At 36.5% G+C, this 27,322-nt stretch overlaps 1 protein-coding gene across 2 annotated transcripts in view; it reads right to left on the bottom strand.

The window, feature by feature from the left end:
• The window catches only part of LOC110449447, a 95,597-nt gene that overhangs the window by 48,224 nt on the left and 20,051 nt on the right, over window positions 1-27,322 (bottom strand). Inside the window, exon 1 of one of the 2 annotated variants that reach the window (XM_021496322.1) lies at window positions 25,482-26,187. The exons of the other annotated variant lie outside the window; for it this stretch is intronic. The gene's annotated coding sequence lies outside the window, so the exon portion shown is untranslated. Of the gene's footprint in view, window positions 1-25,481; window positions 26,188-27,322 lie in introns of those variants that run through there. 2 annotated transcript variants of the gene reach the window in all.

Raw genomic sequence — 27,322 nt, 5'->3', positions numbered from 1 at the left:
TTACAGTAGAGTTCTGTTGTGATATGGTAAATCCAAATATTCAGCAACGCTGTGAACAATGTTTATCAAGGAACACTGCGGATGTGTGAATGTTCAAGGCATAATCCTGTCATTTGGCGTCTTTCTTTCTACAGGCCCATTGTGCCTGAACTTTTTATACGTTCACCTTTAATAACTAGAAACTGTAACACTGTGCAAATTACTGTTTATTCATGCACACATGAAAATAAGACCGAGAGGAATCAAAACTTTCCTAAATGGAATTCGACTGAGAAACCTGTTTAACGTGAACACTTTGGGACCATATTTTTAGATGAGAAATATCTCTTTTTTTTTTTTTTAATTGATTAATACGCAACATGATTCCAAGGAAATTCAGGAAGAGCAGGACCTGTTAATGACGACACCACTGCGACACATAGATCACTCTGAGATAATAGCACACCTTTCTGTATACTCTCCAGGATATATAAACCACAGCTATTTTACACAGGACAAACGTGTCGTTTCTGTAGAGAGAATGTAATACACATCCTGCTCAGACTGGTCATCGTCACACTGCCAATAAACTTTTGTTACAGTTCCTGTACTTCAAACCCCAAACAAATCAGCTTTAAATTAAGTAAAACTTGAAGCGCTAAACGAAATTAATATCCATGAAACTTTATTTTGACAGGAAACTTTTTTAATTTAGTCGCTGAATGTCAAGAGTGATTTTTTACTTTTTTACTTTCTGCATGAAAAATTGAATATCTATTTTATATATGTGTTCATGTTTTAAAGATGTTGTCCTTACGAAAACAAAACAGATTGTGATGCAACTGTGTTCAATTGATTTCAGAACTTAAGGGGGGGGGGGGGGGGGGGGGAAAGCCTTTGAAACTCATTCAAGCTGACAAAAATTAATAGCAGGAACAATAGACCATATTGAACTATATATATACCTGTCCACACAATAGCTTAGCACCATTAGCACCGCATGTTGCAGTGCTAACATCGGCCGACACGAAGCATATTGGCAACTATATGGATTGTGCTGACGAGCACAAGTATTGGACGTCTCAACTGAGGGACAGAGCAGGGCAACAGCTTGGCATCTCATTAGCTGATAAAACTTCCTACCATCATATGCAAAAGAGAAAAAGTCAATATTTTCTGAAAATGGGTTCCCTGCCTGACTTATGCCTGGAGCCATGTGTGATGGGATTAGCTGTTAGAAGTGTATGTTGGATCACATAGAAGAGACACGGTTGTAATTCAATACTTCCCTCAATAAGGTACCGCTGGTAACATGTGGTCCATATCGGGGTTTACCTATTAAACATAGTCATCCTGCATTCTAAAAGTTACTGGTGATCCATATCCCCACCAGCACAAGGTATTTGATTTTTTTATGTCTCCATAACTCAAGTTATGACTTGATGTATCACAGTACATACAGCGAGCCAGCATACAATTGAGTAATATAAGATTTATCCAATCCATTTCTGTCGTCATCAAATAATATACGGTACAGTGCAAAGAAGTATCCAGCCTCATGAAAGCAATCAAGCCTCTTTGGAAATATTACTGTAGCTAATATGTGATCAGGACGTATACTACTGTAGCTAATATGTGATCCGGACATTTCACAAAATACTGTGGTTTGGATGACTAGGTATCATATTGGTTTCAATTCTTTAACACAGAACTTTTTCTTTACTTTTTTTAACCTGAATTATTCCACCATTCCTCCTCGCATTTAAAAGCATTACTACATGTAAATCATTTCACAAAATGTGTGTGAAAATGATGACTAAACTCACCTTCTTTCTAACTAAATGGCCTTTGACCTTCAACCTAAAATTATATAAGAACATTTGACCATCCAAGGCCATTCTCATAATAGTCCTACAATGTATGGGTTTCTTCTCAGAAATGATTTATGAAGTCTATAGTAATGGCAGCAGAAATTGGTCTCCAGTAGATAGTTACAGATTTTGGCAGCGGTACAGGGATCGTTAAGTTAAGATATGGGTTGTCCATCAACACAATAAGATCATACAGAACCACAGGTAGAAACCAGGTAACCATAGATGTGCCGAGAGAAACCACAGAGGCAAAATACTATTGATAAAGGGAAAATAAAACTTCCGAGACAATGCATAAGCACAGCAGATCAATTTTGACTTGTTGTCCTCGAACCGTTGTCATCGTTTCCCCCTGAACCTGAGCTGATCAACTTGTGAAGGATGACCATATAAGCATGAACATACACAACTCTGAGAGGATTTTATCATCAGGCCGATCGCTCAGAAGTTATCATCAGGCCGATCACTCAGAAGTTATCATCAGGCCGATTGCTCCAAAGTCATCATCAGGCCAATCGCTCCAAAGTCATCATCAGGCCGATCGCTCCAAAGTCATCATCAGGCCGATCTCTCTAAAGTTGTTATGGGTCGATCTTTTACAGTGGATATATGCAGCACCTTTCCCACACAGTAAGATCATATTAGACAGAAAGGGCTTCTTTTATACTTTATCAGATTTTATTGCAAATATTGTTGAATAGAATATTCTTAAGGGTGCCAATACTGATGACCTTTAACCCGACTTGACAGACTGGTGAAGTTAAGAACACTCAATATAGCTATCTAACCTATTGCATGCACACCTTGTTCACAGAAAAACTCATTGTTATCTCTCAACTGTGAATAACTCGCTGCCGGTAACAGAAATCTGCTGCTCTTTTCAAGGAATTCTGTCACACACAACACGCTGCCACGGAATGTGGTGGAGTCGGTGTAATTTTTCTCTTGAGTGGCGACACAATATTTCATTTCAATGGGAGATTGCCAAGTCCCTAAAACAGCAATGAGTTTCGCCTCACCTGGAATTTTTATTTGAAATATTTTTATCTCTCTTTGAAAACCACTTTGAAGTGTAATAACTAGGGAAGGGATGTAAAACTCTGCCTAACAAGTCACGATATCAATTGAGTCAAGTCCTTCATAAACTGTCATAACCGCACACACTCGCGATCATACACACCGCTATTATTTGTGGAGCTTATAGATGCACTTGTTGCAGTGTGTGGCGATAAGAAAGGCCTATAGTTATAATGTAGATTCTAAAACCTCCTTCGGGGCAATATTGATAAAATCTTCACGACAAACACAATATTTCCTTACTCTGATCAGGTAGGCACCTCTCCTCAGCACCATAACAGTTAAAACTCACGATTTGTAGGAATGTAAAAATAATCAGAGTTACAAAGCAAGTACTTACAATGTCATCCTCACAAATCAAATGGAACACTGGAAGGAACAGAAATATAGTCTACCCCTTAGGAAGTTATCCTGACAGAAATATAGTCTCCCCCTTAGGAAGTTATTCTGACAGAAATCTCCGATCAAAAAGGGTTCCAACTCAGTCAACCCTGTAAATTTGCTCCTATGAACCATATTTAACCTTTATCTAATCAATCATTACGATATCTACACAATAGGCTATTACTGTTAACCCTAAAATAATTTAATAGTTTCATGTGTAGTACAATTACTAAACAGAATGTGATTGCAAAGCATGAACAAAGTATAAAAAGAATGAGAAAGTGCATAACCTATAGTTTATAGTACACAGTAAACTCTGTTAATACTGCTCCCATCAAGCACCAACCGGCAGTTAACACAGTACAACCTGTCCTATGAGACCACCACTTCTGTCAACACAGTGAAACCTGTCTTATGAGACCAACTTTCTGTCACTACAGTAGAACCTGTCTTATGAGACCAACTTTCTGTCACTGCAATAGAACCTTTCTTGTGAGACCATCCCTTCGGACAACACAGTAAACCTGTCTTGTGAGACCATCCCTTCTGTCAGTACAGTACAACCAGTCTTATGAGACCAACTTTCTGTCAACACAGTGAAACCTGTCTTATAAGATCAACTTTCTGTCACTACAGTAAAACCTGTCTTATAAGACCAACTTTCTGTCACTGCAATAGAACCTGTCTTATGAGACCACCCCTTCTGTCAGTACAGTGCAACCTGTCTTATAAGACCAACTTTCTGTCACGGCAATAGAACCTGTCTTATGAGAACACCCTTTCTGTCAACACAGTAAACCTGTCTTATAAGACCATACCTTCTGTCAACACAGTGAACCTGTCTTATGAGAACACCCTTTCTGTCAACACAGTAAACCTGTCTTATAAGACCATACCTTCTGTCAACACAGTAAACCTGTCTTATGAGAACACCCTTTCTGTCAACACAGTAAACCTGTCTTATAAGACCATACCTTCTGTCAACACAGTAGAACCTGTCTTATGAGACCACCCTTTCTGTCAACACAGTAAACCTGTCTTATAAGACCATACCTTCTGTCAACACAGTAAACCTGTCTTATAAGACCAACTTTCTGTCACGGCAATAGAACCTGTCTTATGAGACCACCCTTTCTGTCAAAACAGTAGAACCTTTCTTGTGAGACCACCCTCCTGTCAGTACAGTAATACCTGTCTTGTAAGACCACCCCTTCTGTTATCACAGTAAAACCTGTCTTTTGAGACTACCCCTTCTGTCAACACAGAATAAGCTGTCTAGTCAGACCACCCCTTTTGTCACCACAGTAAAACCTACCTTGTAAGACCACCCTTTGTCACCACCCTTGTCAGTATTGTACAACATGTCTTCAGAGGTCATTTTTCTGTAAGTAAAACCTGTCTTTAGAGACCATCCCTTAACACATTAACCTGTTTTTAAGAGATCCTTTTTGTCAGTACAGTGGAACCTTTCATGAGACCACCCTTTGTCAACACTGACTCTGTTTATATATATATATATATATAGAACCTGTCTAGGCCAACCTTTCTACTTTATAAGTTCTTTAACCACAGACCGTCTACTAGGTAATAACGTAGAAGACATCTGGCGAGACTATTGAGACGTATTGTTTACAACATTTTAGCGTGTATTTGAACCAAGTTCAATTTCTTATGACTATGCAAAAGTCTGTGATAATTTTTCATACATTTAAATTTTTCCTTTGTCTTTTGTCTTTAGAATGTATACTTCCCGACTTCTGACTCGACTCTGTCCTGTCGGTACACCTTGGTGCTGTAATTTTCTGTGACGCTAGCTCACATGTGGACAATATTTCACAAAGCAAGTGTCTTTTTTCTGCAGTAAGATTGTATAACAGTGTTTTTTGTCTGGCATTCAAGATGGTATGTTTAATGTAACTTGTTGAAAATTGACAAAAGCAGCTATAATCCTCCTTCCAGACCAGTATACATTAATATCCTGTAATACTCTCTGTAGCACCCTATATCTCACTGAAACCTTGGTCTTATGAAGTTCTCGTATAACCTGCAAACAATGTAAAAGTCAACTCAGGCCAAAAATGTTCACATGCCAAAGATATTTTCTTCCCTGGGCAAAACAAAAAAAGTGGAGTCACAATTGGAGATTGTGCAAAAATAAGTGTACATGTGGGTAAGAGGAGTGTGGAGAGTGAGCACTTACATCCCCATATCTATCCGCGCGCGTTTCCATTTTGTTGTTAATGTCGCAGTGCCTGCCACTCTGTGACACACATGCACACATCATGTGCTGCCTCCCCCTGTCACAATTACGTCCATTGGGAACATGGAAATGCACCAACAACCCAAAACGCCATTATGTTTGTTAAGTTATCGGTACAGAGCTGCACCACAGGTAATTCAGGTAACAGCCAGTGTAGCACCTTCAGTCCGTTCTCATCACGATTCACAGGTTTTATTTCTGTCAAAAATCGCAAATATGATAGTAGAATAACAGACCCAGCCTACACTACTGTACAAAATATTTACATACAGCTAAAAAATGTTTAGAACATTTCCTTACACTTCCCCTAACTACTATAGGTTTCCGCACTATAACCTATAACTGTAATAGGTTCCTCGTCCTTCTGATAACTTCTGTCTTCCATTCTCTCTCCCTTTTACTCTCTCTCTTATAACATTATTCCTTTACACCTATTTGGTTGGATTCCTTTACACCTATTTGGTCGGGTGGTGCAGTGTAACTTCTGTCTTCCATTCTCTCTCTGTCTGTTACTCTCTCTCTCTCAATATTATTCCTTTACACCTATTTGGTCGGGCGGTGCAGTGGATAACATGCTCACCTTTCACCAAGGCCGGGGTTCAATTCCCCGATGGAACATGAAAAGGTATGGGGTCACTTGGGTTTTCTCTGGGTACTCTGGTTTGCTCCGAAAATAAGACCCCCACCTGTAATCATCCAAGCCAACAAGAGTGATTATTACTTGTTTTTCTCCCCCGTACTTCTCTCTCTCCATCCCCATATCCCCCCATCCTTCTTCTTTCTTTCTTTCTTTTTTCTCCCCTCTTCTCTGTCTCCTGTTCAATGTGGCCATGCGCATGCTGCCAAGTTCAATACAATCAAAATTTCACAATACAATTTTTTTTCAAAGTTCCAAAACTAATCATGTAAAATTAACTGTCACATAAAATTCTAGCCTGATTTCACTGTTGTAGATAATTAACACCAACGTTCAGTGTGGAGTCACGCCTAATGATCAATTAGAGTTGAACAGATAGACTTTGTAGATGCTAACTGTTCCTAGCAGATGTTCCTCTATAATAACAACAATTTCAGCAATCTGTCCAGCTGTACTACCGCACTGCTTACAAATACCTAACTAACACTTGTATTTAAAGACAAATCACTGAAAAAGATTGTAAAGATTTTCTTTTTTCATTTTTTAGCAACAGCTGGACAAATGGATGTGTTCCTGACAGGTGATCCTTGGATCCAGAGTTAAAGTATCGGCATGATTAAGAGTCAAGATACAAATGCGGGATTTAAATAACATTCTATTTCATTTTAAAAACAGTTTATGACTGTCTAAATGGAATATTAGACTTCCAAGATAATACAAAAAAAAATCTACCTAAATTTCAGTATGTTTTTCTTATTCTTTTCAATATGAAATATAAAATCTTTCAATCTGATTTAATAGGAGTGTGATGACTCTATAAGTTTTTATCGCGCAGAGATTTTAATTTCCATTGTGTCTATGAAGATTTCCCAAGCTTGGGCTCTACCGTCCCATTTAAAACGTACAACCCTTGGTGATACGGTAAGTGCTGCAATTACTGACGCCAATGTCGTCTATTTTAGACCTATTTCGATTCCCGTCACAAACGGAGGTACTTTAACTTCTTTTCAGAAGATGTACATTACATGTATGTTCATCAAAGCGGTGAACAGAAATTTGCCACAAAACCATCCTGCCATACAACTAATCTGTTGGCTTTTCACAGAAGTGGATATCCTAATGTTTCACTACAGTTAACTTAATGACATCAACTAACTAAGGAGAAAGACAGAGGACAAAAAGTCTAAAACCTTTATTTCTGCATCTCTTTACGTCTGTTTCTCCACATCTCCCAAATCTCTTGCTTCCAAGTCTGTCCTCCTTTTTATCTCTATCCTTATAAGTCACTTACATTCTACATTTCCACATCTTATATTCTCTCCCTCTCCTTAATTCCATCCTTTATTTTCATATTGCTTTTCCTTTTCTTTTCTATCCCTTTCACATTTCGTTCTCTCGCTCCATCTTACATCTCTGTAATTCCTTCCCTGCTCTGTTTTTGTCCCTCACATTTTCACCCTTTCCCATTTGTCTTCCTTTATACCTTAGATTACTGCATCATTAGTATCACGGGTCACTGTGGACCAGAGTTTAAACCTCAGAAGTGACAATCACAGTGGATCAATCCTCCTCCTTGTGACTCATTAATGGTATATAAACATTGATAAACTGTTTTAATTCGACCAACCCGGAGGTACTTAAGCTTATTTACTATCACCAGTAACTATCATTTGGAAACAAAAAGATGCAATATGCTTCCCTGTCCAGATTTATTGCGAAGTAAAATTAGACAATCAATGCTATCAGTAATCCTATATATCGTAATTTTGTCTCTAAATGATTCTCGCTAACTTCCTTAAAGTCACCTGCCATGTTACCACGCCGACAAGGAACAATGTGTGTGATCATCACATAGCGTGGTACCCCCTCCCGATGTTTCGATACACCCTATTGTAAGTTAGGAAAAGGACCACACCAAAACAATCAATATCTGTAGTCCTGTCTATCTGTCACAATAAACGCTACCGATACTTAGTTATTTTCCTGTTCAAAGTGAGGTGTCATCTCCGTAGCAATAATGACAACCTCGGTGGGGGCACCGCCACTTAACAATATTGTTTTTTATGGGAAATCTCTTGCATGTGGACAATTTTCACTTAATCACCCCCTTCTTTATCATAGGCCCTTCCTCCACACACACATGTACCTATATTTAATGTGACAGAGACGCACTATCACAAAGACAAATGGGCCCTACAAACACCAACTAACTCACACACCAAAACTTTCCCCAGGAACCCAAATAGTACCACCACTCTCAAATGTGAGCAATTTACATTCTAATAAAATCTAATTAAAAACAAACCTTGTTTTGTTTTATTTTTTAACAGTTATGTTTTAATATATGAAACATTGAAAAGAAAATTATGTAGCATTAATTAATATGAAATCAGAATTGCTATGAATTTGATTCTTCAATTACAATTTCAATTTGGAAACAAATCTTTCTGGGTAATATGAGAAAATGTTTCAGGCCACAGAGTTGTACAAAACATCATAATTATCAGGTAGATTTGTGTCACATGTTGCAAAGCAAAGTTCTCGACATTAAAAATCACAGCAATTTACTTCACAGATTGATGCTTAAGTTAATATAAACGCCTTCTCATTTAAAGACATCTGAACAGCACACAGCTACAAAAAGTTCACAGGATTTTTTCCCTGTGATTCATGACTATTGCAGCTTGTCAGCTGCCTGCTGGATGTAAATTAGTATACCAAATGTGATGGTTCCAAGTGAATGCATCACCAGGTCCCGTATAAACATCTACCTATATCCAACACATGTCCCTAAAGCGACAAAGCAGTCAAAAACTCCTCACAAATACACCTCCAAAGTCAGGCCCAATCATGCCTGGAATTTACAGTCCCATTACAAGGTGTAGCCAATTTTACCTGTGAATGTGGAGACAGCAGACGACACTACACAACCACCGCCATTTTACCAGAAAACAACATTTTACAGCCGGATAACATTTAACCATTTGACAACACTTTACCAGTAGACAACACTTTTCCATTGACAACATTGACAACACTTCAACACTTTACCATTGACAACACTTTACCATTAGACACCACTTTATCATTAGACAACACTTTACCATTAGACACCACTTTACCATTAGACGCCACTTTATCATTAGACACCACTTTACCAGTAGACACCACTTTACAGTAGACACCACTTTACCATAAGATACCACTTTACCATTAGACACTACTTTACCAGTAGACAACACTTTACCATTAGACCCCACTTTACCATTAGACACCACTTTACCAGAAGACAACCCTTTACCAGTAGACAACACTTTTCCATTGACAACATTGACAACACTTCAACCCTTTACCATGGACAACACTTTACCATTGACAACACTTCAACTCTTTACCATTGACCCCACTTCAACACTTTACCATTGACACCACTTTACCATTAGACACCACTTTACCATTAGACGCCACTTTATCATTAGACACCACTTTACCATTAGACAATACTTTACCATTAGACACCACTTTACCATTAGACGCCACTTTATCATTAGACACCACTTTACCATTAGACACCACTTTACAGTAGACACCACTTTACCATTAGATACCACTTTACCATTAGACACTACTTTACCAGTAGACAACACTTTACCATTAGACACCACTTTACCAGTAGACAATACTTTACCATTAGACACCACTTTACCATTAGACACCACTTTATCATTAGACACCACTTTAACAGCAGACAATACTTTACAGTAGACAACACTTTACCAGTAGACAACACTTTACCAGTGGACAACACTTTACCAGTAGACACCACTTTACAGTAGACAACACTTTACCAGTAGACAACACTTTACCAGTAGACAACGCTTTACCAGTGGACAACACTTTACCAGTAGACCCCACTTTACAGTAGACAACACTTTACCATAAGACAACACTTTACAGTAGACACCACTTTACCATTAGATACCACTTTACCATTAGACACTACTCTACCAGTAGACAACACTTTACCATTAGACACCCCTTTACCAGTAGACAACACTTTACCAGTGGACAACACTTTACCAGTAGACACCACTTTACAGAAGACAACACTTTATCATTAGACACCACTTTACCATTGACAACACTTTACAGTAGACAATACTTTACCATTAGACACCAGTTTATTATTAGACACCACTTTACCAGTAGACAACACTTTAACATTAGACACCACTTTACCAGTAGACACCACTTTACAGAAGACAACACTTTATCATTAGACACCACTTTACCATTGACAACACTTTACAGTAGACAATACTTTACCATTAGACACCACTTTACCGTTAGACACCACTTTACCAGTAGACAATACTTTGCCATTAGACACCACTTTACCATTAGACACCACTTTACCAGCAGACAATACTTTACCATTAGACACCACTTACCATTAGACACCACTTTATCATTAGCCACCACTTTACCATTGACAACACTTTACAGTAGACAATACTTTACCATTAGACACCTCTTTATCATTAGACACCACTTTACCATTAGTACACCACTTTATCATTAGACACCACTTTAACAGCAGACAACACTTTACAGTAGACAACACTTTACCATTAGACACCACTTTATCATTAGCCACCACTTTACCATTGACAACACTTTACAGTAGACAATACTTTACCATTAGACACCACTTTAGCATGAGACAGGAGTTTGCCAGTAGACAATACTTTACCATTAGACACCTCTTTATCATTAGACACCACTTTACCATTAGACAATACTTTACCATTAGACACCATTTTACCATTGACACCACTTTATCATTAGACACCACTTTAACAGCAGACAACACTTTACAGTAGACAACACTTTACCATTAGACACCACTTTACCAGCAGACAATACTTTACCATTAGACACCACTTTATTATTAGACACCACTTTACCAGTAGACAACACTTTAACATTAGACACCACTTTACCCGTAGACACCAATTTACAGTAGACAACACTTTACCAGTAGACAACGCTTTACCAGTGGACAACACTTTACCAGTAGACCCCACTTTACAGTAGACAACACTTTACCATAAGACATCACTTTACAGTAGACACCACTTTACCATTAGACACCATTTTACCATTAGACACCACTTTACCAGTAGAAAATACTTTACCATTAGACACCACTTTAGCATGAGACAGGAGTTTGCCAGTAGACAATACTTTACCATTAGACACCATTTTACCATTAGACACCACTTTACCAGTAGAAAACACTTTACCATTAGACACCACTTTACCAGTAGAAAATACTTTACCATTAGACACCACTTTAGCATGAGACAGGAGTTTGCCAGTAGACAATACTTTACCATTAGACCCCACTTTATCATTAGACACCACTTTACCAATAGACACCACTTTACCAGTAGACAATACTTTGCCATTAGACACCACTTTACCATTAGACACCATTTTACCATTAGACACCACTTTACCAGTAGAAAATACTTTACCATTAGACACCACTTTACCAGTAGAAAATACTTTACCATTAGACACCACTTTATCATTAGACACCACTTAACCATAAGACACCACTTTATCATTAGACACCACTTTACCAGTAGACAATACTTTACCATTAGACACCACTTTATCATTAGACAACACTTTATCATTAGACACCACTTTACCAGTAGACAACACTTTACCATTAGACACCACTTTATCATTAGACACCACTTTATCATTAGACAACACTTTACCATAAGACACCACTTTATCATTAGACAACACTTTACCATTAGACAATACTTTACCATTAGACACCACTTTATCATTAGACAACACTTTATCATTAGACACCACTTTACCAGTAGACAATACTTTACCATTAGACACCACTTTATCATTAGACACCACTTTACCATTAGACACCACTTTATCATTAGACACCACTTTACCATTAGACAATACTTTACCATTAGACACCACTTTACCATTAGACACCACTTTACCATTAGACACCACTTTATCATTAGACACCACTTTACCAGTAGACAATACTTTACCATTAGACACCACTTTATCATTAGACACCACTTTACCAGTAGACAACACTTTACAGTAGGCAACACTTCAACACTTTACCACTGACAACACTTTACCATTAGACAATACTTTACAAGTACACAATACTTTACCAGTAGACAATACTTAAGTAACACTTTATCGCTACAGTAGACAACACTTAAGTAACACTTTATCGCTACAGTAGACAACACTCAACAAGTTAACAACAGTTTACCAGTAGACAACACTTTAGTAACACTTTATCTCTACAGTAGACAACATTTAACAAGAGTTTACCAGCAGACAACACTTGACAGGTTAACAACAGTTTACCAGTAGACAACATTTAAGTAACACTTTATCGCTACAGTAGACAACACTTAACAAGTTAACAAGAGTTTACCAGTAGACAACACTTGACAGGTTAACACAGTTTACTAGTAGACAACATTTAAGTAACACTTTATCGCTAAAGTAGACAACACTTAACAAGTTAACAACAGTTTACCAGTAGACAACACTTGACAGGTTATTAACAGTTTACCAGTAGACAACACTTTAGTAAAAGGCAACACTTTATCGCTACAGGCAGACTTTATATTTCTTCTGGTAACTACCATTAACCCATCAACATTCAAACATTGAAATCAGAAAGGTATGAAAACATCAAATGGCTTTGAGGCAGTCATTTAAGTTTCAGTGAGAAAAACTATTGACAGGAAAAAAATGTCATCAGTGGAAACATTATCATATATGTTATGTTTGGCACCGTGATGTCTTCCTCACCACACCTGTCAAAAACCGTATTGTAATAATTCACCCAGTTGATCATGTCTGACAATGTCTACGACACAAACGGAAAAACGTTTTATTAGAAATAAAATGGTGATCCCGTCAAACTGGGGGGAAAATAATAGCCTGAAAAAAGACTCGCAACATATGTACTGAAATCCTTCAACCATGACACAACATTGCCTGAAATGGAAATGTCAAAGATGTCCCTCTAAGTAGAAAGAAATGTAGAGTATATAATTGAGTGTAGGCAGGTGATACCAGGACCAAACTAGATATGCCATACAATCACCTCTATACACAACACTGATTGTAGACAAACTCGGACTAAATTCAATTTTAAAATCAACTCTAGTATTAATTTGAGAGAAGATCATGACATCCCCTAATTACTTGTATGATGACACAATGACAGCCAATCCCAGTCTATTTTATAGTCCGCCAAGTAGATTAGCATTGCAACATGTTATAACCAGTTTGGTATATATGAAACAACAAGACACAACTACACCATGTTGATAGGTAGTAGGGGATGGAATAGCCACTTTGTAAATATTATTGAAGTGGTCTTTCTGGCTACAAATTTACGTTTCCACGCTTGTTTTTTGGACATGTACAGGCAAACAATAATTTAGTGTCTTCTCCCCAAGACATATATTTAATCATTTCTGACACTGTCAGCCACCAACACAAGTTGCGATTGAAATCAGTTTTGATATCATATTCAATGATCTGCTCTCCTGTAGTAGCCCGTGAGAGATTATAATCAGATATATATTTATAAACATCACAGTAGTTACACAAACAGACTGCCAAGATTAGCTGTCATTTATCAATTCTAACCTTCTTTAACTCTCTTACACAATACACAATATCAAATAATTCTCATACACAATATTTTTAGATTTTTTTTATGCCAATATAAATATGGTAACATTAAAAATTACGTCAACAATTTTGCATGGACAATTATTTAGAAATATACAAAACTGTGAGCTATCCATTATATATAGTCATATGGAAATTCTGTTGATATGTTTATCAGTGTTGTCCATTGTTGGTTACAGTAAAAATAAACCTGATACATAAAACAGAGTAATCTTACTTTTATTTTCTATCTTAACAATTCAAGTTTTGAGCTTGCATGATAATGAGTTTCAATATAGAATCTGACTGACTGACTTAAACTACAATCAATAATCCATGAATTATCACCAAAACAAAATTATTTGATATTAATAAAGTGAAATTTCATAACATTATATTTTTCTTAATAATATCTCCATAACAACCAGACTTAAAAATAAGTACACAAGCACTCAGTAGGCTAGTTACTTTATCTCAATCAAGTCATCACAAATACAATGGCCAACATTTAATTTTCACAATCACTACTGGAATAGGATGCAACTTAACTCATTCACCCCTAAAAACACATTTGAACTCTTCCAATTCAAAGGTTGGAATAGTTCATTATGAAATTTCAGGGGCGAGTTAATTCATATATAATACACCACACAATCGTAACTACTTGTGATGTTGACAAGGATAACTTTCTGATCAAAAGCATGACCAAGGGAAATAACTCCTACATCCTAGTCTGTCAAAAATCAACAGGTTGTATCACTATATATATGGTGTGTAGGAAATTCATTCACATTCTCCTCCTTTCTTAATAAGAAAATTTCCAAGGTTCTGTTTTAATTCTTTTCTTCTGAAACAAAACCTGTATTTTTCCTACTAATTCCTCTGGTACAAACCCACATTTTCGCTTCAGTAGTATTACAGTCAGGAACACATCTTCTCTTCAGTACTATTACAGTCAGGAACACATTTTTGCTTCAGTACTATTAGTCAGGAACACATTTTCGCTTCAGTACTATTACAGTCAGGAACACATTTTCGCTTCAGTACTATTACAGTCAGGAACACATTTTCACTTCAGTACTATTACAGTCAGGAACACATTTCTTAATTGTTGATCATGAATTTTTACATTCAGAATGATTTGCTGTGAAACGTCCATCTGCCAATATAATTTGTAAGAAAAGACCTGATGGAATAATTACTCATCATTTCCTGGCTTTCATTTGTATTTTTTTATATCTAGTTCGACACGGTTATTTAAAATTTGAGTCTGTTTAATAAAATGTGAGGCCTGGAATAGTTGTGTTGTTACGACTGCCTCCCAGACCAGGCACCACGGAGCACATTTACACCATTTATAATCTGCATGTGCCTGCGATTTCCTCAAAGTGTACCAATCGTCAAGTGTGCAACTTCAAAACTCCACAAATAGTCCAATCTCTGTATAATTGGCTGTTCTGGCATGTTTCTTGTATGTTTGGTTAGAGTATTTTTATCAGAACATACAGCATCAGTCAAATGTCTTACAAATATGTCCATACAACCAGAGGTATACAGCTAGGGAACTCATGTCTATACACTTAAGCTACTTAATATGAGAAGAACATGTTTTGTTACAAATAACACTTTGTTTTGATTTAAGTTTTGAGAACAATGTTGATCAACTACCTTGTCTGCATACTAACATCAATTCAAATAACAAGACACTTTGAAATTTTATCAAGTCAAGAAATAATTACCACAATAATTTGTTCACAGACTGCTCTCCAACTTGTACTGATCATGTGAAATCATCAGCAAATTCAGTAACAACATATCGAACAAAATGAAATTCATTTGATAAATTTGTTAAATATGAATAGGCTCCACATCTTTAGTGTGTAAACATATCCGTAATCGGATAAAATATCTATTTTATTAAAAACCAGAAAAGAACATCATGTGCCAAAACACAGGTTTTAGAATTGCCCTGTTTGGCTCTGTAATCAATCTTGGCGAATACGTGTCTAGGAGCAGGTCACATACTTTCAAACACCATGAAAATGGAACCCCTCCAGGGTCAGTTGTATCAAAAGTACACCTTCATTTTTTCCCATAAAAAATGGTTTTGATTAATACCTAAAATGTCTGGGCTTTCTCCAATGCCTTCCTATCAAAGTGAAGATACAAACATCAGCCTATAATTAACTCCTTTGTAGCTGGTGCGAGCTTCCAAACGTACCGGTAATCATATGTCTGTAGGTGCTCAACATGGTAAACCCAGGAACACCATCATGTATCCAAATTTTGAGAAATATACCTTTTACAGCTTTTTAAATTAGATTATTCGGAAGTCTGGAGTTATTCTGTGGAGAGGAAATGTCTAATTCTGCTATGATGTGATACAAGCAATGTGTGAGTCTGTCTAATTCCTTCCAAACTCTGGTTTTGTGTTTCTGTAGCCTGACTGTCGACTGAGGTTACCGCTTCTGAACCGACTTTGGCAGTCCTCACCAGCAGCCGATCCCAGGACGTCCTCTTCCAAACAGGCCAACAACAAGGCCTGCAGGAAATACACGCCTAGTCGCCACAATCAGTATGCACACTTACATCATGAGCATTTAGTACATTGTAGAATAAACTCAACTTGTTTTATAATCAGAACACTGTCCAATCTGACCTTGATATGAACAAAACTTATCACCATAATCTGTTCACCTGTCTAATCCAAACTTGTCAGCTACAAAACTTGTCTTATCATCATGATCTGTTCACCTGTCTAAACCAAACTTGTCATGCAGCTACAAAACTTGTCTTATCACCATAATCTGTTCACCTGTCTAATCTAAACTTGTCAGCTACAAAACTTGTCTTATCACCATAATCTGTTCACCTGTCTAATCCAAACTTGTCAGTTACAAAACTTGTCTTATCATCATGATCTGTTCACCTGTCTAATCTAAACTTGTTAGCTACAAAACTTGTCTTATCACCATAATCTGTTCACCTGTCTAATCCAAACTTGTCAGTTACAAAACTTGTCTTATCATCATAATCTGTTCACCTGTCTAATCTAAACTTGTTAGCTACAAATTTTGTCCTAACCTACATAATTGGTTAGATGCCTGCATGAAACAATAGGTTGGTGGCATGAAACAAGGGTTTTTTCCATCTTCAGAGTTCTCTATCTACAGGTGTGTTATGCAGTGTACAGGTACAAGTTTGTTATGCAGTGTGCAGGGCCTGTTATCTCTTCAGTGTTCTCTATCTACAGGTTTGTTATGCAGTGTGCAGGGCCTGTTCCTCGTACACTGGGAGGCTGCCATAATCACAAAATAAAGTCAGCAATGCTTTGATGGTCTGGCAGGGACTGCAGACACGGCTCTCTTGAGAACTCACAGACCCTCAGTGCCAAATTTAGCTGTGCCAGACGACTGCTGATTCCTATTCTTTCTGTTCCACTTCAAGATCTGCCGATGTTGCTGCTACTACTGGCTACTGTTGCTAGGGAAGATGGTGGTAAAAACTAAACCCAGGATGTACTGCATTTCTTTGGAGACCAATAGAGATTACAAGTCGTGGCAATGTGGTCCTGGCCCACCAATGTATCCTAACTCTGCCAGTGAACCAAAGCTAGAGCAGCCTTCTACTCTACACAGCCAGGCAGGAACTGGTGCCAAATATTCCTCTTAGGAACGGGTCTCAAATAATTGGAAGAAAGGAGTGTTTATTATGAACATGTCTGCAGAATGATTGACTTGGTGCTAGACTGGTGTTCTGGCGGGTTTCATGTTGATGCACTATCATACAACAGTGTATGTTGCCCCAATACCACTCCAATACAACATACATACCAATACATTCTGTTTCCCAAATACCACTCCTATACAACATACATACCAATACATTCTGTTTCCCAAATACCACTCCAATACAATGTACATACCAATACATTCTGCTTCCCAAATACCACTCCTATACAACATACATACCAATACATTCTGTTTCCCAAATACCACTCCAATACAACATACATACCAATACATTCTGTTTCCCAAATACCACTCCAATACAACATACATACCAATACATTCTGTTTCCCAATACCACTCCAATACAACATACATACCAATACATTCTGTTTCCCAATACCACTCCAATACAACATACATACCAATACATTCTGTTTCCCAATACCACTCCAATACAACATACATACCAATACATTCTGTTTCCCAATACCACTCCAATACAACATACATACCAATACATTCTGTTTCCCAATACCACTCCAATACAACATACATACCAATACATTCTGTTTCCCAATACCACTCCAATACAACATACATACCAATACATTCTGTTTCCCAATACCACTCCAATACAACATACATACCAATACATTCTGTTTCCCAATACCACTCCAATACAACATACATACCAATACATTCTGTTTCCCAATACCACTCCAATACAACATACATACCAATACATTCTGTTTCCCAATACCACTCCAATACAACATACATACCAATACATTCTGTTTCCCAATACCACTCCAATACAACATACATACCAATACATTCTGTTTCCCAATACCACTCCAATACAACATACATACCAATACATTCTGTTTCCCAATACCACTCCAATACAACATACATACCAATACATTCTGTTTCCCAATACCACTCCAATACAACATACATACCAATACATTCTGTTTCCCAATACCACTCCAATACAACATACATACCAATACATTCTGTTTCCCAATACCACTCCAATACAACATACATACCAACACATTCTGTTTCCCCAATACCACTCCAATACAACATACATTCCAACACATTCTGTTTCCCTAATACCACTCCAATACAACTTACATACCAACACATTCTGTTTCCCAATACCATTCCAATACAACATACATACCAATACATTTCGTTCATCTGTTGGCCGACCATTTTTGTTCTTAAAATAAAATAAGGAAACAAAAACCTGCTAAACATGTCATGTAAACATTATTTGTATCATTTTCCTTGAACACATTTGATATTGGTATAAACAGAAGTTCATTTTTTTTGTTTCTTTCATGAAACAATCCTCAAAATCATATGTAATGGTGTAAGCCAGAGATAAATAGGTAATGGTGTAAGCCATAGAGATAAATATGTAATGGTATAAGCCATAGAGATAAATATGTAATGGTGTAAGCCATAGAGATAAATATGTAATTATTATAAAAATTCATTTCATACTTTAAATAAATAAATAAAAGTTGTAAAAAACGGTTTAATTACAATTTCAGTTATGGTTTTTCTGGCATTATATTAAAGTGGTGTACGTAGAGTTGGGAAATAATTTCTTTTTAATGTGTGTTATTGGCCTTATACAGTCGTACTGTAGCAGCAGCCGTATGGAACAGTCTGAGTACTATCTTTGTCTTGGGTATAATCAGGAACACATTTACACGGCTCTAACTGCAGCACATGTATATTGGATACACTGTACATATTCCGACAAGTCCACGCCACACAACACATGGCACCGCTCACCGATACAACAGGTGTGTGGCGGTCCCTCACCAAACCAGTACCCAGTTCCAGTCAGACACAAGCTCAACATTGAAACAAACTTCCTTCCGTACCTCAGGTTTGCTAAATTAAGGAAAGGCAAATGACTGTATGCTAAGAATTCTTTGAAAATGTGTTTTTTAATTTATATTTCTTCTAATTAGGTTACTAGTTCATACATCTAAATATATAAGGTTACTAGTTCATACATCTAAGTATATAAGGTTACTAGTTCATACATCTAAGTATATAAGGTTACTAGTTCATACATCTAAGTATATAAGGTTACTAGTTCATACATCTAAGTATATAAGGTTACTAGTTCATACATCTAAGTATATAAGGTTACTAGTTCATACATCTAAGTATATAAGGTTACTAGTTCATACATCTAAGTATATAAGGTTACTAGTTCATACATCTAAGTATATAAGGTTACTAGTTCATACATCTAAGTATATAAGAATCTCCTTGAAGAGATGGAAGTACTGAAGACATGTTGTCCATTTTTTATTTATTTCTTAATTATATATATATATTTAAACATTAATCAAGTTGCTTAAATGCATTTTTAACATCGTAAATTCTAAACTTTTTTTTTTTTTTGGAATCTCAACTGTATGTTTTTCACAGAGTAAGAGTTACTTCCCTTTAGTAACATTCCAATATCTGGTCACAATTCCTAGCAGAGAAACTTCAGACCATAACTATGAAATTAACAGCTATGAAAATGATGATCAATCAAGTGATGCGTGAAAATTTTCTCTCGGCTGATGCACATTATCCACACAAATTAAACTCTACATAACAAATGTACACCCCAGTTTGATTTGGCTTCGTCTCATCAACCAGCCTCCCTTCTTCCGACCTCTACCCTCTACTGCCAGTATTCTGTATTCCAAATCTCTGCAACCTTCTCAAATATCAAATATATTGTAAACTCATGCCAAAGTTCTAAGAGATTGCTATCACTTAAGACTTGAATCCGCCTAAATTGCAAAATTGCTTTGGTCACTGAATTGCACACCCAAGAGCAGAATTACAGAGGAGATGATTATTCCCAAGCTGTGGTGAGGTCCATGTTCTATGAGTCAATTTAACTGTCTTGCCAAATTCAGAAGAATTATGCAATAAAAGTGGTTTTTTTCAAAGGAACAAATAGAAATTGTAAATGAGTGATAAGCAATGGTTTCAGGTCTGTCATTACAGCATTATCTGTGTGCTGTCTGTCCAGTCACACAGACGTTCTGATATCGTAGGGAACAGCCTAGAATGATTCACATGAGAAATTCTGTGATCCTACCGCAGTCTCATCCCTAACAAACGACTAATAAACCGTTCAAAAGTGGAGGTTTGTCACTACAATTAATAAGTTAAGATGGAGTTAAACAACTAGACGATGTCTATAAGACATGTATGACCCAGCCCGAAGTATTGGTTTCAAAGAAATACAACCACAAATGAAATCGAGAGAACAACGATTAATTGTATAGTAACAGTATAGTTGTTTATACAACCATGGTACTTAATTTCTGTATGAAGCTACATAGAAATTTAACCCAAATAGAGGTGATAGAGGGATCAGACAGAAGGACGGACATATAAGGACGTCTGTATTTGTCCCTCCACCTTTTTCATAGTGGAGTTATACAAAAAAAAACACCCAGATAACAGTAGTGTCCATTAATACAACCCCCCACCTCCACTTCTAAAATTAAACAGAGAAAGAAATAATACGAACAACATAGCCTAAACATGTCTAATTAATGATAAATCTGGACCCCTTCCCACCTCCACAAATAACTCTGAAATTACTCAATCAACCCCTTAAATTACTTAGCGTCTATCATTTACTTGGACTCAAAATTACTTCGATATAAGGACATTGCAACACAAAATAAAAGATGCTAACCAGTCTCATTAAACTTATTTGGGGTTAGGTAATTCAAAGTTAGATAGTACAAAGTTTTCTTTTAGAAATAGGATTTACCAAATCAGATTAAGTTAAGAATATTTGATTTATTATGGAAGTGAAGAATTTATCTATAATCTTATTTGTCCAATTAGATATAAGGTATAAAAGTTCAAATTCTGCATCTCCTCGACAATGGACTCGGACAAAATGGACTCCGACCCCCCTCTTCTACAGGACGCAATTGTCACAGTGGTTTACAAGTCAACAGAGCAAGTATTTACAGCCCCCTTATCCGGGGGCAAAGTGTTTGGTGTAATAGAAATTTGTTGCCAAAGAGTGGGGACACTTGGCCTGAAATCCTGTGAGATAACAGTGTGTGTTCCTGTAGTACCGATTCTATGGGGATTAGACCGGCCCTTATCTGTATCCTGTCAGACGGCTTAATCTGAGATCATGATATCCTGATTAACTCACCAATCTCTGTAAACAGTTGTCATTTGTCTTTAATTATAACCATTTTCAAAAGAAGACGTGCAAAGTGTTAATTTGTAAAAGAAATCACCTACTTTTTCAAACAGGATGAGTCTACTACATTGTTATACAGATCCTATCAAATCACCTCTCTCTCAGCATGTCACTTATTTTAAACGATAAAAGTTGCAATTATTGCAACATTTCTTTGATGGTTCTAGTTTTGATAAAATATTTACACAAATTTTTGAAATCTGCACTTGACAGAAATCCATAAAAGGAGTATTTGGTATTTATTGAATGACAAGTTTTTGCATTTAAAAGCAAATAGGACACCTCCTCTACTTAACTTTAAACATGGAAAGGTAGAATTTTGAAACAGCAAGCCTGAGATGTGGCCACTTACATCGAGCGCTGTTTGTGTACGTACACTTGTTTAGAGTTAACCATGTTTTATAAAACAGCTATCTTATATAGACCTAAACAAATATAAAAGTTTCTGTGGAGATCCATTACTGCTACGATTCACCACCTGGTGAAATAAAATAACATTTTGTTCCAATTTACAAGCTTGGAACAAATCAAGCTAAAAAAAATCAGCTTTTCTAGCTGTTGCCTTAAATCGTTAAGCACAATTGAGTTTGTTTAGGAAGATAAAGGTGAAAATACAACATAAAATAATCATCACAGGTGATGTAACGTTTCTATTGTTAAGATAACAACAAACCTGTGAACCAATAATTGTGTTTAACCTATTTATACAGCTCTCGATCCAATCAGATTTGTTATAAAAACAATTTGATATTTTTCGTTTGTATAAGTATCAAAATACAACTTTGTTCTATGGGGGAAATGAATGCAAGGTTGACTTTTTATCTGACAAAAAAAAGCATTAACAGTTCTGACAGAGATAACTAACTCCGGAGATTGTAATTGTATGAAATCTTTTCTTTAAAAAATATCTACATTATCAAAACCAATCTATGGTCAATTACAATATTACTGAAGAGACAGGGTTCATACAGGTTTTCAAGTCTATTTTAGGTAATTTTTCAGTAAAAATCAAGGATTAAAAACTCCTGCCATTTGCTAATTCTAAAAATACATAAATCTGGATGCGTCACCACGATGTCTCTAAACACTAAACACCCTGAACAACCCTAACATCTACCACTCGTCAGTATGGTCCGAAAATCTGGAAATCAACTCACAACAAATATTTTCTTGTATTTTCTGAATTCATTTATATGAGAATAATGCCACAAAACCACAAAAATTATTTTACACTCAGAGTTTAATGATCATTTAGGACCTTTTAAAGACATTTTCATCAATTTAAAGGCCAGACCTGAAACCCTCTGTTTTAAGGGCCTTCTCAAGGCCTGCACGAGCTCACCTACTATATATGTAAGTGCTGTCGAAACTGGCAACATTTACTTAATACTGTAACAATTAAAGATGTTTCACAATAAAAGTAATTATTATTCCCCATATTTGGCCTCATAACATCCTTTAAACAACAGTCTCCATAAACCACTGAGATGTTCCTTACCAAATCTGGTTTAAATTTCTTCCCTGTAGATGTACAGGGCCGATCTTGTCCCTGTAAATGTACAGGGCCGATCTTGTCCCTGTAGATGTACAGGAGCGATCTTTCTAAGATTTACCAACAGTTTGCATGTTGGGACCCAACTTTTTGAAGTAAAATATCTGCTTTTGAATATAAATAATTCTCAAGCACCCAGTATAAAATCCATGGCCATGTCTTCCAACAAAGTACTTAGTTAGAAAATAAGACTTCTATTTTACAAACTCCCTACTGCTGGTTAAGTGAAATTAGCAACAAGAGCCGTGTTCAGTTAAAACAAAGCATGGATTAAAACAAACATTTGGCTAACAGTGGTAGCTGTCTGTATTAGTTTAATCATTTTGTTACCACATCTTTCTGAAGAACTTGTAACATATTTATATCATGCTAAGTGGTATCAAATGGGACAGTCGGTCTAACCACTAGAGTTCCAGGAAATAGTCAAATTTCTACAATTGTTTATAATTCACAGAACTGACAGATCAGTGATGCTAACAATACACGCTAGCGATTTTACAACCAATCAACTGTCGGAGAAATAATAACTTTCAATTAAAACATGAACATTTCAAATATATCACTTTGATATTAAGACTCATAGTCAGAATAAAAAATTCCATGTAAAGTCCTGTTTTATCACAATAATGATACAAATAAATGATCATTCTCATTATGTTCCATCTATTACATTAATGGTCATTGTCATCCTTCAGACCAATGTTTCCTATCAAACATTTTCAACATTTACTCCACTGCAGTGTTTTTCTTGCCTAGATTTTACAAATAGCCTGTCCTTTATGAATTGGGAAAATATGGTTGTAATTTTATTGAATTTGGGAATATATTCCTCAGTTTTTGGTCATTTTTGGAAAATAAGGGCACTTTTTAGCTAGGGGAAACAGCCTGTATTCGGCAGGAAAACTGAGCAAAAAATAATGACTGCACCTGTCCAGCAAACTTAACATAAAGTCTATCAAGGAACAGTTTCACACACGCAGCAAACATTATCATTGAATGTGTCCTAAAGCTGACTACGGCATGAATAATTTGATCATCAGGTGTCAGTAAATGAATATTCTAACACATGAAGCTGTTATAGCATACTCCAAACTTTAGTGATTGACAAGGTTTCTAGTATCTCTCCTGATGACACACAATGATAAGTCAGTAATAGAGAATTGCTCAAGTTTCTTTCCAAGCATCCTCTTTTTTTTCTCCTCACTGTAAATAAACATCAATGACTTAATAACACTGGTCTTTTTTAATTGAAAATGGCCTTGATACCAAAAGTCGTTTTCTTAATCCAGTAAATATTTAGCTAGCTTCCGAATCTTCTGACCTGAACAAATTTCGAAAGGCGATCTGTTCTATATATTGAAACCGTGATATCAATAAAATCCAAACCAGTAATTTAAAAGTTCAGATTAGCCTCTGTAATTTTACTTAAGTTTCATTATTTAGGAACAATTTACTTCTTTAAGCTCTGATCTACTTTTTAAATCATAGCATGATGACTTAAATGTAAAAACTCCACAAACTTGTGTGGTTTTGCCATCATTAAGTCTTAGTATGGACATTTGGATTGATCCAAACATATATGAGCATAAAAGATATGGCCTGGACTAGTGAATAACAGACTGCCAGGCGGACAGAGTCCTCTAGTCCCACCACGTAGTGCCAGGTGTGGACAAATAAATAACATTGTGAGAGTTCTCTGAACACTGGCCTGATGTACCCTATTTTATCAGGCTATACCTTCAGATACACATCTATATGCTAATTCCTCTTTGACATTATAGCTTATATTACTTCAGGTATTGAGAGGAAAACGATTCAAGTCCTTGACCCTGGACCTGTAATTAATCTGTGCTCATTACTCAACACAGGTGTGACAACCTATAGACGAGGACCATCATTGACAGGTAATACTGGATCACACACAATAGACAAGGTATATCACTGTATATATCAGATACCTACCATTTCTGTCGTGTACAGCCCGCCAATCTCTTTACAGCTTAGACTGTCTGTGATGCAGCCTTTAAATGTCCCTTATATGTAAGCAAACCATGTGAGGATTTGTGTCTCCACACTCCAAATATAGGGCTATAAGGATTATCAGGGTTCACACATCCTGCTGACTGACTTTAACACTGACAGTACTTAAAAAGGCTTCGTTCCAAAGGAACAGCTTTCACAAAGAAACTTTCATCCAATTCTGACCGTAATCTAAAAGTATTTCAACTGTTTCCAAAAGCAGTGGTATATAATCACACTACAAAAACATCCTTCAAGTCTGGCAGAACCCTTATAAAAAAGTTTTCAAGTTTCAAAAGTTGCCCTAGTCTTATCAAGGCTCTGTCCACAGAGGAGCCGACTGCTGGTACTCTGCTGGTACTAGGTGTAGTGTGATCCTATGGAGGGTCCAGTAGGGCAGGGATAAAAAACCACTTCACTCAATCCTCTTATCGTGTTTGTACTACAATCACAACGATACAGCAGACAATCAAGCCTGCTGTGCAGTACTGGGCCAATTCCTGTGGGGAAGGTGGTGCTGCCAAGATGATTAAACCGTTACATGTGCAGAGAGCTGACAATCTCACTGCCCCACTCAACACTCGGTGGCGGCGGCTCTCCCGGATTGGAGGCCCACGTTTCCGTCGCCGTCGTCACAAGGATACATGACTCTGTGTTTGCGACTTGGAGTGCACTCTCCAACATGACTAATCTGTCCTTCCTTTCTAAGTTTGACAATGTTAATGGCATATATATATATATATCAACAACCTCCCATATCATAATTACACTGGGTTCAACTACCGTCATGTAAACTGTTGTACCAATGTATTTCTCAGTGAAATAGTAGATGACCAATGATCTAATCAATCTCCATTAAAAAATCACTATACACTTAGTTTATCACTTTTTATTGTAATTAATGTAAAAATATCATCTGATTTTTTTATTTCATAAATGAATATTATTTCAATGATAAAATGACATCAGGGAGAATTCAGGAATTATGTGAATGTCTAAAAATCACAAAACTACAAACTCTTTATCAGCAGAAATCTCTCCCCTACTTTGATAACTTGTTTCAATTGGGATATTTAGCAACATTACATAAAACATGGGTTTATCAGAGATTTTTTGGGAAATGGACCTTGCGATGAAATTGGGAAAAAATCATTGACTTAATAACCGGTTTGGGAAATTTTGATAATCATTATAACAACTCTGAAAACATGAAATTAGATTAACTTTTATTTAAGCCTGTCTTTATGACCACATGATCATTATGTCCTATCTGCTGGATATGCTGCATTTTGAGAACTCGGTCATTCAGGAGGAATTTATTTAAATATATGCATTTATTTTTTGAGATTTCAAAATTGGAAATTTTTAAGGGGCAAGTTGGGGAAAATGACACACTTTTTCCGGTATGAATGGGTCCTGTAAACAGACTTAAGTGCCCTGATATACCCCTCTAAAGTAACACAGAATCATATCAAATTCATTACATTTATCACCATCTAAAATGAAAACTTCTCCAACCTGTTTCCAAATTTTCTGATGAATAAATGACCTTATATATTTAATTGGTTTTAGCTGACAGCATAGTGTTGGTAAGATTTAATTGAGAGATAGCAAAATTTGCCATTGGTATTAGATAAGGGATACTACAGTTTACCACTGGTATCAGCCTAGAGATGGTATGGTCTTCCATTGATAAAAGACAATGGATACTACAGTTTTCCACTGGTATCAGCCTAGAGATGGTATGGTCTTCCATTGGTATAAGACAAGGGATACTACAGTTT

This window comes from Mizuhopecten yessoensis, unplaced genomic scaffold, assembly GCF_002113885.1.
Source record: "Mizuhopecten yessoensis strain PY_sf001 unplaced genomic scaffold, ASM211388v2 scaffold4615, whole genome shotgun sequence".
NCBI lineage: Eukaryota > Metazoa > Mollusca > Bivalvia > Pectinida > Pectinidae > Mizuhopecten > Mizuhopecten yessoensis.
Note: the sequence above shows the minus strand (reverse complement) of the source record. Positions and strands in the feature narration are given on the sequence as shown.